The sequence below is a fragment of the Enhydra lutris genome, unplaced genomic scaffold (assembly GCF_002288905.1).
Source record: "Enhydra lutris kenyoni isolate GAN:26980312 unplaced genomic scaffold, ASM228890v2 scaffoldscaffold26, whole genome shotgun sequence".
NCBI lineage: Eukaryota > Metazoa > Chordata > Mammalia > Carnivora > Mustelidae > Enhydra > Enhydra lutris.
Window position 1 is genome coordinate 60,860 of NW_019154110.1, and position 19,303 is coordinate 80,162.

Below are 19,303 nucleotides of genomic sequence, written 5' to 3' on the forward strand. Positions count from 1 at the left end.
CTTGAGAGTCCCCCTCTTCCTCTCCCTCTGCTCTTCCTGCTTGCACACCCTCTCTCTCTTTCTCAAATAAATAAATAAATAAATAAACAATGATTGTTCTACGTACTAGCAACAAAAAAATTAGAAAATGGAAATGTTTTAAAATACCATCTGCATGGCCAACAGACACATGAGAAAGTGCTCCACATCACTCAGCTTCAGGGAAATACAAATCAGAACCACAGTGAGATCCCACCTCATGCCAGTCAGAAAGGCTAAAATTAAGTCAGGAAAGGACAGATGTTGGCGAGGATGTGGAGAAAGGGGAACCCTCCTACACTGTTGGTGGGAATGCATGCTGGTGCTACCACTCTGGAAAACAGCACAGAGGTTGCTCAAAAAGTTGAAAATAGAGCTACCCTATGACCCAGCAATCGCACTACTGGGTATTTACCCTAAAGATACATATGTAGTGATCCGAAGGGGCACGTGCACCCGAATGTTTATAGCAGCAATGTCTACAACAGCCAAGCTATGGAAAGAACCTAGATGTCCATCGACAGATGAATGGATAAGGAAGATTGGGTATATATATACAACGGAATACTATTCAGCCATCAAAAGAAATGAAATCTTGCCATTTGCAATGATGTGGATGGAACTAGAGGGTATTATGCTGAACGAAATAAGTCAATCAGAGAAAGACAATTATCATATGTGATCTTCCTGATGTGAGGAAGCTGAGAGGCAATGTGGGGGGTTTGGGGTTAGGAAAGGAATAAATGAAACAAGACGGGATCGGGAGGGAAACAAACCATAAGAGACTCTTAATCTCACAAAACAAACTGAGAGTTGCTGGGGGGAGGGGGATCAGGAGAGGGTGGTGGGGTTATGGACATTGGGGAGGGTATGTGCTATGGTGAGTGCTGTGAAGTGTGTAAACCTGGCGATTCACAGACCTGTACTCCTGGGGCTAATAATACATTATATGTTAGTAAAAATAATTTAAAAAAGATGGAAAAATAAAAATAAAATACAATACCATCTGCAATGAGTTAATAAAAAGACACCTAGGAACGAATGTGAGGAACGAGGGGCAAACCCAGTGAGGGTGAGTCCCTCACCCAGTGACGTAAATCCTACACCGGTGGTCACCTGCCAGCAGCAGGGGAAGAGGAGGACGTGTCCAGCATGCGTGAGGAGCGCCCGCCATCCGCCTGTGGATCTGAACCCTTAATATAAATCAAGTATTTTGTAAGGCCCCTGTACCCGCTAAGTATCGGCAGAGCATAGACTGCCCCAGGGCATAGCGGCTGGGCACACAGCACTTTGTCCCCACTCCTGCCTGTGCATCCACTCTGCAGTGACCCTGCGTCCGCGGGCAGGCGGGGCCAGGGACCCAGTGGCTCTGTTCACACGCATGGGCAGCCAGTCTGGCTGTTGGCTTCCCTGCCCCAGTGGTCTCGGTGTGGCGTTCCAAGAACATTATTAGCCTAGAAGCTGCAAGTCATCAGGAGGCCAGCCTCGGACATCATCTGCTGACAAAGCAGGTCGCAAGCCAGCCCAGGTCCAAGGAGGTGTGGAGAAGCGGGCTTCACCACGAACACAAGGAGTGGCCCACCACGTGGTAAAGCCACGTGCACCCTTGGCAAGACTTTGCGGCCAGAAACCACCCCCCACAGCCACGGCACCCTTTACAACCCTTCAAACAAAAACACAGAAAACAGCCCCAACCAAGAAACGCAGAATCCCTCAACCAACCTAATATAAGGTAAGAACAAAGGAGAAGCGAATCCTAGTAAAACAGCACGTGTTCCAGTGTTCCGCACGGAAACAACAGAGCACACTTGGGCCCCAAGGCTGCATGAAGCCATCGGCCCTTTGCACGGACGTGCGGAGTCCCACAGGACTGTTCCATTAGTGACGCCGATATGACGAGCCTCGTTTCCATCGGGAATGGCCACCAATGTGCTGAACCACTGGTGGGCACATTCGGAACAAAAGGAAACACAAAATTCCCATGCTTTGTATGTTCACTGCGTTCCTGGACTCTTTGTAGATGAAACGCAGCCAAAACGGATGGATGTCCCAGGTTCACACACGTGCGGTTGGACTCCCTAAGGGAATGTCTGGCTGGAGGTCTGAAGCCCAGTAGAGTGAGCAGAAGCCTCAGGGTCAGGGCCTGTCCAGCCAGCCGAGGACACAATTGGGCTGGCTGGGACAAGCTGGGCCCAGGTCCCACCTGGATCTTGAAGCCGTGGGCTCCTCATGGGTCTCACCCATGGACACCTGGGTCCTGGGACACATCGGGACAGGCAGAGCTGGGGGTGATGGCTGCTGGGATCCTCCCTGTGGGTCCACAGAGGGCGGGACGTGGCCCAGACACCCCATGCCCTGTCTGCTGGCTTCCCTGCAGGGAAGGATCCTCTCAGGCAGGGTCTCCAGGGCTGAAAATCACCCTCTGTGACACCAGAGGCCAAGGCTCGCGTCCCACTGGGTAACTGCCCAACACCGGCCCCCCGTGGAAAATCAGCAAACCAGAAAAGCGGCCGGCAGGGTTGTCTGCGAGGTTGCCTGAGATGACAGATGCAATGCAAACACAGCGCCTGGCCCACACAGTGGGCACCATGGACAGATGGGCCACTGGCCTCTGCGCTCTGTCTGGCTTTTCTGGAAGAGCACCGGAGGAGCTGGGTTGGTGGGAGAGCCCGCAGAACTAAGAAGGGACATGCCAGGGTTCTGTCTGCCCTTCTCTGATGCAAAATGGAAAGGTTCCAGCAGTTGAAACCCACGGCCAGAGCCCTGTGGGCGTCAGGCTCTAACCATGCCATCGAGGCGCCAGGGACAGATGAGAATCATTTCGCTCCATGGTTTCATGCGCCATTCCCACAGACATTATCTGGGAGGCCACAAACGTCCATGGCCAGTGCGCCTGCCAAGCCCATCCTGCTGTGGGCCCAGCCCCGAGCCTCACAACTGGAAAGAGAAACCTCCCCCGGTTATTTCCAAGTGCCCGGGCTCTCTGTACCCCATGCCCCTGTCCCAGCAACAATGGACCACCCGGGACAGAAGGGCGGAGGGGGTTCATGGCGGCTGAGCGTGGACGAGGAACATATGTGGGGTCGAGCCAGAATGGGCCTGAGGCAGGGGTGGTCACCGGGGGCTCAGGGTGAGGCCACTGTCTGTGCCTTGGATCCCCCCCTCCATATTCATGGAGAGCATGCAGAGCATGCAGGGGCGCCAAGGGCGGGGCGGGAACGCAGGTGCACCTGGGGCTCATCCCCACCTCACTCCGAACGCCTATGTCCCGCTCTTTTCTCATCCCCCCTTCTTCTCATGCGGTAGTTCCAGAAGGCACACGCTCCTACAGTATTAAAAGATAATTTGTAGAAATAACGTTCCTTTAATAAAAGCCAACGGAATGACATGGTTTTCAGAGCGCGTGGCAGAAGACCGGAGGCCCGAGCTCTTGCAGGGAACGAATCCCCCTGCGGTAGGCTCCGGACGCCACGACCTCCTCAGGCACATATAATACACTGACTTGGGAAGTCTAAATTACAGTGTGACTGGGCCAAGCTGGCCGCTCAGCTCTGCCCCAGAGGGTCCCCCAAAGACGGGCTCTCTCCACCGGGCTCATAAATACAAGGACAGGAAGGACAAACCCACTTCTGCTTATTCCTCATCTTCCCTGTTTTTTATATTTATATAATTAAACAGCTAGTGGCTAAATTGCATGGTAATTGATTGCAAAATTGCTTTTTTTAATGAGATTTAGACACTAGGAAATAGCTTTTTTTTCTCCAATATGCCCAAAGCGAACCTGGTCATTCTGATAAAAAAATTGGCTTCCTGGGCACATGAACCTTGGTGAGGAGCAGAGGGCAGGGCACAAGGCTACCTCCCTGCCCCCACGGGGCCAGCCAGCCCCTTCTCTGCTCCCCCTGGGGTGCTGGCTATCAGAGTGGGGGCCTGAGACTGTGCTGTACCCCCCTCATCACCAGGGCGGGACGACCAAGTCTGCCCTGGGAAGTGTGTCTCCCGGATCTGGAAGTTTTGAGGCCGGAGGCCATACGACGGTCCACTGGGACCTGGGACACCCAACCACGTCTCCAGGTGGGACCGACCCGGGACCTGGGGTGTCAGCAGCCTGCCCTCCCCTGGGACTGGGCTGGGCCAGCTCCCACCCCTCCCTCTTCCACCCCAGAGCCCCCTGTAGTCACTAGCACTCGTCCCCAACAACATCCTGCATGGGAACCACAGTTTTCATGCACATCAGAGCAAAGTGCTGGGGGGTCAGAGTGCAGAGTGCTGGGGGATCCCGCCAGGCAGCACCCCCTCCCTGACACCCTATCAGCTCCTCGCCCACTCCCGGAGCAGAGCTGATCCCGCCCAGGCCCTTGCAGTCCTAATGGCTCCCGTTTGGCCTTCTCTCCAGGAAAGCCGTGAGCTCTCCAAGGGAGGCCTTGTCTGGTTCCCGTCCTTCCCTCGCTCCATGTGACGGCTCTGGCTGGTGACCCACAAGCCCGCGCTTGGCAATGTGACTCTGGGGGCAAGGAAGATGGGATCACTGCCCCCCTGTGAGTCCATGGCTCAGAGGCGGGGCACAGAGATAGGCAGGCCAACAGAGCAGGAGGCCCCACCGTCAGTAGAGCCTGTGATGGAAGGAGCTCCTGCACAGGGCCTCGAAGTGTGAGTAGGAGTTGGCAGGGTGTGAAGCCAGAGTGGGGCCCAGACCTCTCTGCTCACAATAGGTGTTCAGTGGGTGCGTCTATGAGCGAGCAACCATGGCAGGAACCAGCCAGCTCCAGAAGGAGCCTGACCAGAATCCTCGCTCAGCCCTGCCCTCGATCAATTTTGGCCTCCCCACTGCGTGCCGGGGCTGTGGGTGTGCACAAACAGACACCATCTTGGCCCTCCTGAAGCCCAGCAGGAGAGGTGCCCACATAATCATGTGTTCCTACCCTGAGCTGTCTGGAGGAGGAGACAGCCACTACCCAAATGGTCACATGCCCCAAAAGTGCAAAATTCCAGGACAGGGCTGATCCTGTACAGGGGGACAGGTTCCAAACCGGCTGCTGGAGACATTCTCCCCAAGGAAGACGGGCCTCCCTGGAGACCCAGACATCACTAGCAACATGGCAAGGCAGGGAATTCCCCTCCATGGGGAGGGGAACAGTGTGTGCAAAGGCCCTGGAGCCAAGGGGATGTGGCAACCCCTGGGGTGTGGGGGCCTCTCACGAGGGCAGGGAAGGCAGAGCGGTGGCCCTGGAAAGGAGCTGTATCCCCATCAGGGAGGGCTTTGAGGCGGGAGGGACATGGACAGGTCTGTGTCCAGAGGAGGCATCATCGGCTGCTGTGGAGGGAAGATCTGGGTGGGAAGGGATGCAGGATGCCGTAGGACAGGCAGGATGGTCTGTAGCCTGCACAGCAGGTGCAGAGACGGTGGAAGGAGGAGAATGGATGCATCAGGAGGTATTTAGGAGGGAAGACGGACAGGACTTGATGTGACTGGACATGGTTAGTGCTGAGGAAGGAGTCAGGATGGGTGCACCTTGGACATTGGAGGAGCACGGTCACCACTGGGCCGGTATCCCTCCTCTCCCTGCTCTGCACCCTCTCTGTGCCCCAGGAACCTGCACTCTGTTCTCTGGGGCTTCCCGCACTGGCATCCCTGTGCATCCATCACCTGGCAAAGCACCTTCCATCTGTCCCCTGTATCAACCCCACAGGTCAGGTCCACTTGGTGGCAAGCCCGGGGCCCATCCACGCCAACCCAGCCCACGCACTATCTCCATCCAGCTCCATCCACCTGTCCTGTCCCTGGGTGGCTGTGGGATCCCATCTCCCCCATGCCCTCATGCGTCTTTTTGGGGACCCCCCCAAATGCTGAAGCACTTTGGTTGGCCCTGAGCCCCTCTCTCCATCCTGAGGCTGTGTTAGGAAGCTTGGGAAAGTGCGCTCTGCACACATTCTGGGACAGACGCATCAGGAGGTCTGGAAGCCATCATCACCCCCTGTGTGGACCCCCAGCACATCCCTGAGCGGCTCAGTCGTCGACTGAGGTGAGCCCCCAACGTGGATAGCCCTGACCCTGAAGGACCTCCTCTCGCCCACGTGCGGGGGCCCTGCAAGTGCTCCCAGCAGTGATGCATTTCCTCCGCACAGAGACTCAGGGGCCCTGTTCCCTCGACCTCCTGTCCCACCATCCCCGCTCGGCCAGCTTCTTCTGCAAATACTTTGGGTCAGAATGCCTCTGTCACAGACTCTCAGATCTGCCACCGCCACTGTAGCAGGAAAGCAGGTGCTGAGTAACACTGAGACAGATGGGCATGGCTATGGGCCAGTAAACTTGACCTACAAACACAAGCCCCAGACGGGAATGGCTGGGTTCCCATCAAACTTTATTTGCAAAAACCCACAGCAGGCCCACATTTGCCCGTGGACTGTATTTTATCCCGTTCCCTGCTGGCAAAGGGGTTAAGGAGAGGGTCGAGGAACTCTCCCTCGTAAGTTCCTTCCACCTAAACAGCCCGTCGTCATTTCCATGTCCCTTCCTGTGTCCCTGCCCACATGGAAACGTGTGTCAGGCTGGGCAAGTGCCCCACACGGGGGACGGGAGGTGAGTCCTGGTGATGGGCTTGCCTGTGGCCCCGGATCCGTCCAGCCAGCACTTACCGAGCCCCTACCATGCAGCAGGCTCTGCATCCTATCCAGGGAGACTGGCGGCCACAGGACTCTGCCCTAGCCTGGGAGGAACGAGGGTCCACTCAAAACAGAAATGCAGTTGTTCCTAAGAGATGACACGAGCTTCCTCCCTGAGGCTCTGGGTTTTCAGACAGGTGCCCCAAATGCCAGAACCTCAGCCCTCTGGGGCACTGCTGGAAGAGACACAAAGTCAGCAGAGGCTTCCCAAGGCGGGAGCCTTCTGTCCATTTCTCCCGAGTCCCCAAGCTCGGCCCGGGGCCCACACACAGACGGCCCCCAGGACTGGCTGGATGGGAGAATGAGCCCACACCCTGGGGGTTTCTCATCATCCATGGGTTCCTTCATCTAAACCAGAGAACCCCAGATTTCTGCAAAGTCACAGAGGAATCCTTTGCACCCCCAATAGGAGTAAACACGGATCCCCTGAGTGGCCACCAGGGCGGGGCTGCCTTGCCTACAGCTGAAGGTCTGACTTGGTAGCAGGAACTTGAGGATTCTTCTCACCTTAGAAAAGGCAAAGACACTCACGAGCTCATGGGGACCTTCACAAGTAACACGAGGTGGACGAGGTCACCTCTATGCCCTCCAGCTTACTGGAGATCCCAGCCGGGGCCCATGAGGCGAGGCGGGTCCTCCAGCGCCACACCAGGGCTGAGTTTGGACTCCGTGGGGGCCCGTCCTCTCCTCGGGCCTGGGGCTCCAGCCCCGAGAACACCATATCACTAAGTACCCGTCCCCAGAATGAAGCTCATTTTTTAAAAATCTTTATAACAAGGTGCTTCTTCTCTAAAGGAGAGCGATCCCTGTAGGAGCTCGCATGCTGGAGTGGGGAGTGGGTTCACCGGGCAGGACCCGGGCATCCTTGGCCAGGTCACAGCCACCAACAAGTGACGGGAAAGCAGGTTTTGACAGAAGGCTCCAGAAGGGCGTCCTAAGTGCCCACACCAGGGTCGCTCGGGGTCCAGAGCCTAATCCCAAGGAGGAAGAGCCTCCCGGCCTCAGGTCAGCAGTGAACTGGATGTGCTCTGCTTCCTCCAGCACAGGTGTGGATTCTTAAACGGGAGGAGGGCATCCAGGTTCTGGGCTCCTATTCCTTCCGTCCACCTGCAGGGACTGCACCAGGCTTCACCCGAATTGCCCAGAGGCATGCCCCTGTGCCCACAGAGGGGGTGACCGTACTCCATAGTTGTCTCGGCCTGACCTCACGCCGGGGAAGCATCGTCCTCCCCCAGCACAACTCTGACCCTGCAGATTGCAGTCCCGGTCAGGGAGCACTCGGGGGTCCCGGCCCCGCGGAGCCACCAGGGTGCATATCTGTATAGCGCACTGCCGGCCTGAGCACCTCGCCTTCTGCTTGGACCCCAGCCAGACGTCAGGGCCGGCCCTCTGTCTACCCCAGCCATCGTCCAACAGACAACTCACATTACAGCCCTGAGCAGTGAGTAGTCCCAGGTCCGGAACCCTCCATGTGGGCCTCCGTCCTGCACACAGGTGTCCGACTTGCACGGCACAAGCTTCTCTCCACCTCAGTGGCAGGGTTCTGCCTGTGTGCGTGCTCCCTGGGAGTCACGAAGACCCCCCTGCTCACCCTGCACTGTAGGGATGCCTCCTCGCCAAGAGGCCTAGCCCATGAGAACCCATCCCTAAATCCCCAGCTAACTGCTGATCACCTCCAGCAGCCTTCCTGGGAAGCTGGCTTCTGCATGGCCGCCAGAAATGGGTTCCCACTGCGGGCAGCTGTTCTCAATTAGCCAGAAAGAGGCACGAGGCACGCGGGGAGGGAGTGTGTGGAGAGGCAGCTGATGGCGTCACAGAATCAGAGGGGGCCTCTTTGCCGCCACCGCCTGCTGCAAGCCTCCCCTCCCTCCTCAGATCTGGACTCTGGGGCGAGCCCGGAGCTGGTGCCTGAGGACCCTTGGCCCAGGAACTGACAGGGCGGCCCACGGAGCGGCCAGAGATGCCAAGTCCTGGGGAAAGAAAAGGCATTTCTAAGAGACAAAAGCAAACCTGTCTGCAGGGTGAATATAAACTTTCCAGATGAGGGTCACTTTTCTTGCTCTGAATTCCCCACAGGGGTCCTGAAAAGCCAAGTGAAGGGGGTGAAGACTTGAGGTTGGCCATCTGTGGTATTGACGATGGAAAGGGGATGCCCGTGAAAGGTCTCACGGTTCACACTGGCACAAAATATGCATCAGGCTTCTCCAGGCGGTGGCTCCCTCCTCCCATGCAGGCAGGAGCTGCTGAGGCTCAAGCAGGCAGAGAAAATTCAGGCCCACCGAGACCCAGTAAGCAGAGGCACCTGAACATGGGCTCCCAGGAGGCCCGGGGAGGGCCAGGACTACTGGGGTGCGGCCCAGGTGTGCGAGGAGGTGACCCTGGGCCAAAGCACTGGCCCTCCGCTCAGTGCTGGTACACCAAGCAGGTGTCACCAAGTTGGTCTCTGGGAACCCGGCTTGACCACCATGGCTAATGCATGACGCCATGCTCGGCCTTCATCTGACAACCCAATCAATGGCCATGGGGGCCCCAGTGTCAGAGACAGGAGGACCATGGAGGATGGTCACCACCCAGAAGCCAAATGCCTCACAAAGGGACAGCCCTGGGGCCGGAGCTGAGGTCAGAGAGTCAGCTCTGCTTCCCATCCCAGCTCTGCGGGGACCTGGCCAGGCAGCCGTGGATAGGTCACTTAAACTGTCCCGCGTTCAAGTTCTGCAAACACTGTATGGATGCAGGAGTGCGGAGAGGGTGAGAAACCCACTCGGCGGGACATTGGGAAGACTGAACTGGCCGGGTGAGCACATCAGCTGGGGTTTGGCCGGGATCCCAAAGCACCATCAGTGTGGGGAGCTTGAGGAAGATTCTTCGAGGGGACTTGACCGAGCTGCAGGCAGGACACAGGGAATCCATGGGGAATGGACCTAGACTGCAGCAGCCAGGTCCCGGCACAGCCCCAGAATGCCGGGGGGCGGGGGGGGGGCACGGTTACCAGATTCCGGAAGGACAGTATGGTTGGGCAGGAGCAGGGAGTGGAGGTCGGAGGGCGTGGCGGGAGGGACACAAAGACGTTGGCCTGCATCCTATGCCAGAGTCCAGGCCACGTATGAGTTCCCAGAGGGAGTAGCCCTGCCCTCAGGACAGGACCCCAGGCTCCAGCAGCACTCTTGGGCCAGTCTAGAGGGGTGACCGTGCCCTTGTCCTGGCTTACCCACCACCCCAGCTGGGCCACCCATCCCAGAGGTAGTTCCCCTGGCTGAGAGAAGGACCCAGGGACCCCGGCATCGTTGGCCAACCATCGTTCCTGGCATGCTCTGGTCGATGAGTACTGGGTAGTGTCAGATGTGGACATCCTCGGGCCCAGCCCACAGAAAGTGACTTCTCCAGGCCAACTCAGCAGAAACACAGGGCCAGCATTAGCCAATACAGCAACTGAGCAAATTAGGAAAAGCTGCACCTTCCCCAAGACACTTCCTGACATCTGCTGGGAATTTGCAGTAACGACATGTACCTAAGATGACAAGGAGGTAAACAGGGGGACCCCCTGGATTGTGCAGTGCACAACACACACAACTGTAAGTAGCAGCCCAGCGGCCTTGCACAGGGCCCCATCAAAACCAGGATGACGGTGAGGATAGGTGGTGTCTTTTGGCCTGTTTTCTGTCTCCCTGAGCCCCACCCTGGCCCCATCCACACCTGCTGGCAAAGGCCACCAGGAGCACACCTCTGCTTGAACCCACAGGCTTATGCGCTAACAGTGAGAGAGCACAGAGGGGAATCCACTGTCAGAGCACATACACATGAAGCCCCAGAAGGCGTCTAATTTGTAGTGTGTGGGGCAGGGCTGGGGTGGGGGGCAACCACCCACATGCTGGCCAAGTCAGGATCACTCCAGAGACCATGTCAGAAACAAACTGCAAAGCATCTCATTTAGGGAAAAATGGTAGTGTTTCGACATATTGGGTCAACATTAACATCACCTATTTCTTCTTTACCTTTTTAGCATGGCCCCCAGGAAACTTGAAATCATCACCGCTGCTTGAATTTGAAGCCACCTGGACCACGCTGCCCTCCCCTTCCCGCCTGGGCATCTGCGGGAATCGGTGCCTGGGCTGTGGGCTCCATGTCGCTCTGCACCAGGTGGTGGGGCCTGCAGTCACCTGCTCCCTCCTCCCCTGCTCTTCCCTGAGGGAGGGTCTTTTTGGGCCGTGAGGTCACCTCACTGGGAGGGGACACTGTGTCCTCTTAAACATGCTCTTTCTGTTCTCCCTCTCATCTTCCTCCCCTCCCTCCTCCTGGCTCCTCCCCCTTCTCTGCCCTCATCAGACTCTTCTTCCGGCCCACCTTCTCCCCGGGTTCCAGGCCACCAGGGAGAATGTGGCAGGAGTACTCCCCAGCTGCACGAGCCGCTGCAGGGACCCCAGCCTCAGACACCAGACCCCTGTCCCCAGCGTCTCTCCCCCAGCCCCTCCACTGTGCTGGAGCACAGGGCCCTCCTTCCCTCCCTCCTGAGGCTCCCCGGTCAGTGTGGACAAGTGTCCCCAGCCCTGGTTCTGTCCGTGACTACTGCAATGACCTCGGCTATGCCCGTCCTCATCTGTAAGCCTCAGTTTCCCCATCCACAAAGCGAGAGGTTGGGCTGATCATTACTGAGGGCCCTTGCACGTGTGAGAACGGAGATGCTCTCCACGGACAAATGCTCTGGTTCAGCCGGTGTTCTTGCACCCCCATCCACAGCGGGCATTGTCCTGGTGGCTGACACCAACCCATATGGGTAGAACAGGCCACCTGCCCGAGACCGCGCAGTCCACAGTGGCCGCCAGCCTTGAGACTGCTGGGGAGAGGCAGACGCCCAGTATGTCCTCCGATGCTGTCTGTGTTGGTAGCGGTAGGCAAGGCAGGAGTCTTTGTTCATCAGATTCTCGCGCTGATGAGGACATGAAGTCAGGAGATCTGCACACGCACGTCAGGAAGATGAGGCTCAGCCTGACCTTCCACGGAGCCCGCAGTGGGCAGGGTCAGGGAAGGGGACCCCCTAGACCGTGTGGGCAAAGTTCTCATGATGCCCCCCACACGTGGGCCATGCAGTACAGGTGAAATTGAAGACAGTCTTTCCCCAAAGATGCCCGTGGCCTAATCCCCAGAGCCCATGAATAGGTGACATGCTGTGGCAGAGGGACCTGCCATGTGACCCAGCTAAGTGTGCTGAGTGGGGGGACTGCGCCGATGGTTCTGGCGGGCCAACACAATAGAAGGGTGCTGGCAAGAGGGAGGCTGGAGGGCACAGGCAGGCCGGGGGACCAGATGGACCCCTGGGGGCGCTCAGAGGCAGGAGGGCATCGGCCTCCAGAAGCTGCAGGAGGTGGGGAAGCAGGTGTAGAGGCCAGAGGCCCCCAGGGGAGGGCAGCCACATTAGCCAGATGGGGTGTAAGATGGTTCCTGGAAAGGGTCCGGTCGTCCACCCCTTGACCTTGTGTCTACTATAAAATCAAAAAGGTCAGGTGCACAGGCTGGGGGCTGGCGGGCTGGTGGAGACTGGGCCTAGAAAGATGCACGTGGAAATGTGACTGATCTTAATCCACTGGATGGTGTGGCTGCAGGGACCCCTGTGGACTCTGTGACAAGGGGAGGGGTCTCCAGCTGCCCGGGGCCATCCCCACCTGGAGCCCTAATGCCACACAGCCCTCTCTGTCCTGGCCCTACCCCTCTTCTCTCTTAGGCTTGCAAAGGTCCTGGCTGGGGAGACACCCACAGCAGACCAGGCAGGGTCATGGGACACATTCAGGCATCAGTCCTGCTGGGGGGGGGCACCACATTTGGGGGCAGGTCCTCACGGACCTCAGAAGAGAGGAAGGGAAGTGGCACACAGGAAACGGAAAGGACCGTGGGGGCAAGGAGTCCTCGGGCCGGAGCTTCCGGTCCTCAGACAGGATCTGCCTCCGACTCTGAGCCACTGGGGCCCCTGCCTCTGACCCCCACTGGGGCCCCTGCCTGTCCAGCCTTCCAGGGCCATTGGGAGGCAGGCAGCTGTCCCGCTCCGGCTTCCCCAGCTCACAGTGTCCCCTTGCTCTGACCTCCTCGCCCCAGGTCATGCTGGCCACCCTCCTCCCTGCCAGGGAGCCCTTATCCACAAGCAGAACCCACCAAACATCAACCCTCTTTCCTCTCTGGGCAGGGGTAGGGGACCGACACCTCAAACCTCCTGGTGACACAAAAGAGGGGAAGGAGAGAAAACATCAGTTTTCGCGGCCACTCCCACCGCCAGGAACAGCCTCATTCTTTTGGCCCTGGGCCCATGGATTGGGGACCACAGAGAAAGAACCACAATCACAGTGCCATGCAGTGCCTGAGGGGAAACTTACTTACACTCTTTGTTTTTTGTTTTTTGTTTTTTCATTTTAGTCAGGCCTTGGACAAAGCACAAAAAACGTAATTTTGGCTACAGACAGAAGCGGGGTAGGGGTGGGGGAGTAAAGTTCCAGTGGTTGTCCTGCCCAGAAGGGTGTGGCATGGACCCGAGAGAGCATTCTAGCGGAAGTGTGCACAACTACAGAAGTACCCAGGGAGGCAGGGGAGGCAGGGGAGGCCAGGAGAAGCAGGGAAGAGGGGGGGAAGGAGAGGCCAGGGGCAGCCAGGAGAAGAGGAGGAAGCCAGTAAGGCAGGGGAAGCAGGGGAGGCAGGGGAGGCCGGGGAGGCCGAGGAAGCAGGGAAGGCATGGGAGGCCAGGAGAAGCAGGGGATGCCAGGAGATGCGGGGGAGGCCAAGGGAGGTCAGAAGAAGCCAGGGGAGGCAGGGGAGGCCAGGGGAGGCCAGGGGCAGCCAGGAGAAGAGGAAGCCAAGAAGGCAGGGGAGGCAAGAGAAGCAGGGGAGGCCAGGGAGGCAGGGGAAGCCAGAGGAGGCCAGAAGCAAGGGATGCCAGGAGAAGCAGGGGAGGCCAAGGGAGGCCAGGAGAAGCCGGGGAGGCAGGGGAGGCAGGGGAGGCCAGGGGAGGCCCACTCCTCGCCCTAGCCCAGCATGTTCCAGCAACAGAGCTGCTCTTCCTCCCGCTTCTCCAGGCAGTTTTCCAAAAGCCTCAGCTCCTATGCACCACCTTCCCCATGGATGGCTCCAGCTCCAGCACTTTCTGAAGGTCCGCCCTGGCCTCCATCTCATTCCACACCTCCGCGTGAGCCCAGGCCCGCATGTAGTAGGCCTTCACAATCCCTGAAGGGAGGATGACACTGCACCTGCTGAGCCCCTTCCAGGCGCTGCCTCATAGCTGACAAAGTCTTAACCTTGACCGTGATCCTTGACCTCTCTGTGCCCCGTGGGCCGCCTCCTTGGTTGTTCATGTGGTGACAGCAGCAATAGCAGGACCTACTCCCCTCCCTTGTGGTTACCCTGCCAGGCCCCAGAGCTAACTCCAAACCCATAACCTCCTACTCGGTCAGGTGGGCTCCCCGCATGGTGGAGGCTCCAGGCCCCGTCCCCGCCCCCGCCCCCACGGGTTACTCAGGGCACTGAAGGAGGTAAGGAGCACAGGGAACCCAGCCCCCTGCGCACAGCAGGAGATCTATGTCGCAGCCCACCCGCAGTCACTCCACCCTGCACGCCTGTTCCCATGCACCTCGCTCACAAACACCTGCTCCCAACCAGCAGCACCAGCTACCAGGGCACCGGTGTGCAGGCCTGCTGCCTGGGAGTCCCAGAGGCTGCGGTGAGCACAAAGGCCTCCCTTAGAGGCCCCGCCCCGCTCCCTGACCTGCCAGCCCACCCCCCCCCCCCCCCCGGCTCGTGCCGGCTGCCCCTCCTCGCGCCAGGCTGCACCTGGGTGCAGCCGCAGGATGTGGCTCCTGTGCTCCAGCACCTTGTAGTACTCCTCTTTCTTGAGCAGACACTGGCAGGTGTCTAGTTGAGAATGAGGGTATTGATCATCTTCTCCAGCTCAGCCACTGCGCCTCCCAGGGCTTCTCCTCCTGCACGGAGGGGCATGCCGGTCGGCCGTGAGCTGGGCCGCCTGCCCCCCACCCCTGGCGCCGTGCCCCCACCCCGGCCGCGTGGGCAGCCCCCCATCTTGGTTTGCAGGTTCCTCAGGCAGATGATGGCCTCCTGGTACTTGCTGGAGGCTTCGTCGTAGCGGTCCAGCTTGAAGAGCCCGTTCCCTTCTCCATGGAAGATGGGCACCGCCTGCATCTTCTGGTTGGTCAGGCTCCACATCTCCTGCCAGTACTCACTCTGGGCCTCCACCTGGCCCGACAGCAGCAGGCAGGTCAGGCGGGGACCGGGGGACCTGCGCCCCCGCAGCTGGGGACCCGCCTCCTCTGCCTTCTCCACAAGCATGCTTGCTGGTCACATCCACATACATAGGGGATGGAAGCCACGGGCTGTGCCCGCCCTAAATCAGCACCTTTATGCAAGTTAGGGACAGGCAGCCCTTTATCAACACTGGACTTCCAATATTCGGAAGGTGGTCTCCATACTCATTTGGCTAGAACAAGACATGTTATTGCCACCTGCTGGGAAATTGTCATATAAAAGTTCAGATCTATGAGGTCTAAAATGAACACCTTAGAGGTGAGGCCCTTGTGCAGTGCACAAACCGCACAACTGCAAAGGCCCTATTGTTGACACAATTCCCTTATTTGTTCACCCATGTAGCCCTTGGGCTGAACCTCATCCTTGGCCATAACCTGAGTCCCAACCCAGGCCGGACCCTCTCCCACCACCCCATAAATGCGGCAGTGGTTTAGGAGCCCCCTCATGCTCTAGTGAGAAGGCAGTGATGCCCAGGACCAGCGAGGTGGGGCTCCCCACACCGCATGCTCCCTGAGGCTGGGTCAGCCCTTTGCCCCTGCTGTCCCCAGGGCACACCTGCAGCAGCTCTATCACGAAAATCAGAGGCTGTGGCTCCTTCTGTAGCTCATCCAGGTCCTTGTAGCCCAGTGTGTGGTAGGCAAACATGTTGGCCAGCCCACATGTGTGTACGTGCCACTCCGTGGGGTCCTTGCCCTCCGCCACCTGCCACAGGCTCTGGGACAGGATGGGGTAGACCCCTTGTGTGCTGGGGGGAAAGACGGCGGATGGCATCTGGCCTGTGTGCTCGGAGCACCCATTCTGAGTCCTGCTACAGCCTTACCAGCCTGGGGCTGTTGCTGCTGTTTGCCCTCAACAGGCCCCCAGGAAGGACTGTGGTGCACTGTGTTCCAGGCCAAGTGCTCTCCCAGCTCCATCAGCTCCTTCCATCCTTAAAATGCCCCAGTGAGGGAGGCCCTTTTCCCCTCTCCACAGTTGGGAGACTGGAGCCCAGAGGCATGAAGTTAGTTGCATAAGGTCACCCAGCTAGGAAACAACACAAGCTGGGTTCATGCCCGGCTCCAGGGGGCATGCTTTCACCTTTCCTGGCCCTTGTGCTTAGCCCTTGTGACCCATTTCTCTCCCGGGGACACCTGAGCCCATGGATTGGTGAGCTTCAGGGAGGGAAGTGTGGGGAGTAGGGAAAGGCACAGGGTCCAGGGGCCAGAGGGTGTGCCTGGCATCCCCAAGGGGCTGCTGATTAGCAGGGAGCCTGGGCACCTGTCTGAGCTCTGGTCCCTTCAGCCACACCTGTGGTCATGGAGCTGATGTGAGTTACAGGAGGCGTGGGTGTAGGCCCCACTCATCCCAGCCTCTCCCTGCACTGGGCACGGAGCTAGCCACCCTCAAGGAGGAGGAGGGCTGAGAAAACCAGCCCCTTGGGCCTCAGCTGCCCCGCCTGTGAACTGTCCCTGAGAGCCTCCCTCTGCTGGGACGGTCCAGAAAAGGCCCATCTCCGGCACCCTCATGGCAGCTCCAGGAACAGAGAGGGGCCAAAATAGTTCAGCCTGTCCTCCAAGGTGTCTGCCTTCAGCTCAGGTCATGATCCCAGGGTCCTAGGATTAAGCCCCATGTCAGGCTCCCTGCTCAGCAGGGAGTCTGCTTCTCCCTCTCCCACTGCTGTTCCTCCTGCTTGTACTCTCTCGCTGTGTCTCTCTCAAATGAATAAATTAAAAAAATCTTAAAAAAAAAAAAGTGAGTCTTGCCATTTCTATCTGGGCCACAGAACAAGGAGGCGATCCCAGGAGGGTCACAGATTTGAGAATAGTTTTACATGGCTCACGGGCATGGGCAGAAGGGCAGGAAAGTGACCAGTGACCAAAAGTCCCCAGGACCCAGTAATCATGTGTGGGGCATGGTCCTGGTGCCACACCCCACCCTGCCCACCAGACGACCACAACACCGACAGTCACTCTGGGAGCTTGTGGTCTGGGGTAGCTCTCCTCCATGTGCTCAGAGGCAGAGGAAGGGATGCAGGGTTTCGTTTTCACCCCACTTTGCCCCACAGAGCCGGCAGGGGGGCTGATGGAGGCGTGGACCTCATGGGCGGGTGTGGGCTACTCACGATGGCGTCACACCAGAACTCGGTCACTTCGCCGACCCTCATGGACGTCAGCAGCACTTCCCAGACCTCCAGCTTGAACATTTTCCCGATGATGATGTGCATGGGGTGGCCCACGCGCTTGCTGTCGTCGATCACTGTCCACTCCTCATCACGTTTCGTGGTGCGGAAGTGAAAGATCACCTGGTCAGGAGGAGGGGGACCCTGGTCTCAGACAAACCTCCCACCATCACTCGTGGGGCTATCCTCTGGGCTCAGCTCACCACACCCCATCCAGATGCAGGGACCCCACAACGACCCCCATGCTGCCTGCCCTCACCCCTGCCCCAAAGACCCCAAGCCACTGGCTGTCCTGCCTGGCAGCTGTGCAGGACCTCAGAGCCTGGCTTACAGAAGCCCTAGATCTGAGGCCACAGACCCTGCCACTCCTTTATCCAGGGAAGCTCACCAGACATTTGTGGACAAAACCGTGAACCCTAAGGGCTCCACTCTACATTGGGGCATCACAAAACTCCCAAAGCCCTTCCCGCAACCCACATCCGGTGAGTGGGCGCCATTTCCATGCTTCCCAGGTGCTCGAGGGTTGATAATTCCGGGAAGGTCCCTCCTGGCCCCTTTCTGGCAAAGCCAAAAGACGCACAGCAGGAATGCTGCAGACCAGGTCCACTCACCCAGGACACCGTGATGAAGTTTGCCAGCTCCCCGGTCCCTCCAGGCAGGATGGTTTTCTTGACCCCTTCCCCATTCAGGAGCAGAGTGGCCTCCATGGCTCCCGGGCTCAGGCTGAGTATTCTCCTGGGAGGAAGACACCCAGACCTGGGGATTGACCCTGCCCCCCGGGCAGGTGTGAGTCAGGAGTAAGCCGGGTGGTGCCTCCTCCCTACTCTTCAATTGGAGGTGAGGCCCCCACAGTCCAGCCACTGAGGGTTTTCTCCCATCCCAAGAAGAAAGAAAGCAGCCAGAGGGTTCTCAGAGAAGATGGGGAGGGGGTGTAGCAGGAGAGAGGCCAAAAAAGGGGAACAGGAGGGGAGCCTGAAGCCCCCTCCACATCCTGGTGTCCATGCCAAGGTCCTGTGGTCTCTACAGTCCCTGCCTTCCCTCTTTCCTGTTTCCTCCTCCTCTACCCTCAAACATTACGCAGGAGAGAATGATGCAGGAGGGGGAGAGCAGGTTTCTGGCCTGGGGGATTCTAAAACCAGGTGAGAGAAGGGACAAGTTTGGAGAAAGTTAAGGGTGTCCCCCAGCCCCACTCCAGCCCCCACTCCAGGTTCTGACTGTGGGGAGCAGGGCTCTCTCTCCCGGGGTGAAGGGTCTCATCCCTACCCCTGTGCTTGGAGACCCCTGCAGAGCTCAGTCCCTGCAGCTGGGACCCCCATTCAGGACTCAAAGTGACAGGTGACCTGAAGGCGTGGTATTTGAGGCCACCTTGTGGCTAATGGGAGCTCGGATTCCCAGTGTCCTTCCTCTCTGTGACCCTAGTGGGAAGGGACACTGGATTATCAGGAGCCACATAGAGCCCCTGATCACACTTCTCATTTCCTGACCTGTGGCCTTGGGTGTCTGCCACCCTCCTTAACTCCACCTGCCCCACCAAAATGGGGAGATCCACCTCTTCAGCCTCCCCCCAAAATCTCCCACAAAGAGCCTCTGACATAGAGGCCAAGCCTGAGCCCCTAAGCCCAGACCAGGGCAGCCAGATCAGGCCCCTAGGTCCCTCCTGGGGTGCTCAGACCCCCTAGGGCCCCAATCCAGCCCTCTCTGGGAGCAGGGATCCTGGGGTCCTTCTCTGTCCCACCCTCCTCTGACCACACAGCAACGCAGAGGGGTCCAAACACACAGGAAGCAAGATGGATGCTTAGAGGGAAATAAAGCAATTACCATGGATGTCGGGGGAAGGAGAGAGGGAGGCAGGACCCAAGGGTGGGGGGCTGCTTCTGGGGTCCCAGCAGTGCTGGCTTCTTCCCCACAATGGCTGCATGGCTGTCGGCTTTATCTGTGCTCATTGTGCTGGACTTCCCTGCCAGTGACGGCTGGCTTCTCACTGTAATCCACGGTGAAGAGAAAGCTGATTGATTGCTGGGCTCTGGAGGGCAGAGAGGCAGGGAGCTGGGGTGGGGCGGTGCTGGAGTAGAAGGCATAGATCTGGGCCCTCGGTGCGGAGGAGCGGTAGTGGGGTTTGGGGGTGTTTGCTGAAGCTGAGGACAGAAGAAGGAGGTGCTCAGGCCACAGCGT

The 19,303-nt window shown here is 58.5% G+C and overlaps 1 pseudogene; it reads right to left on the reverse strand.

The window, feature by feature from the left end:
• Nucleotides 1-13,682: 13,682 nt before the first annotated feature.
• Nucleotides 13,683-19,049, reverse strand: LOC111151688 (annotated as a pseudogene).
• Nucleotides 19,050-19,303: the final 254 nt, after the last annotated feature.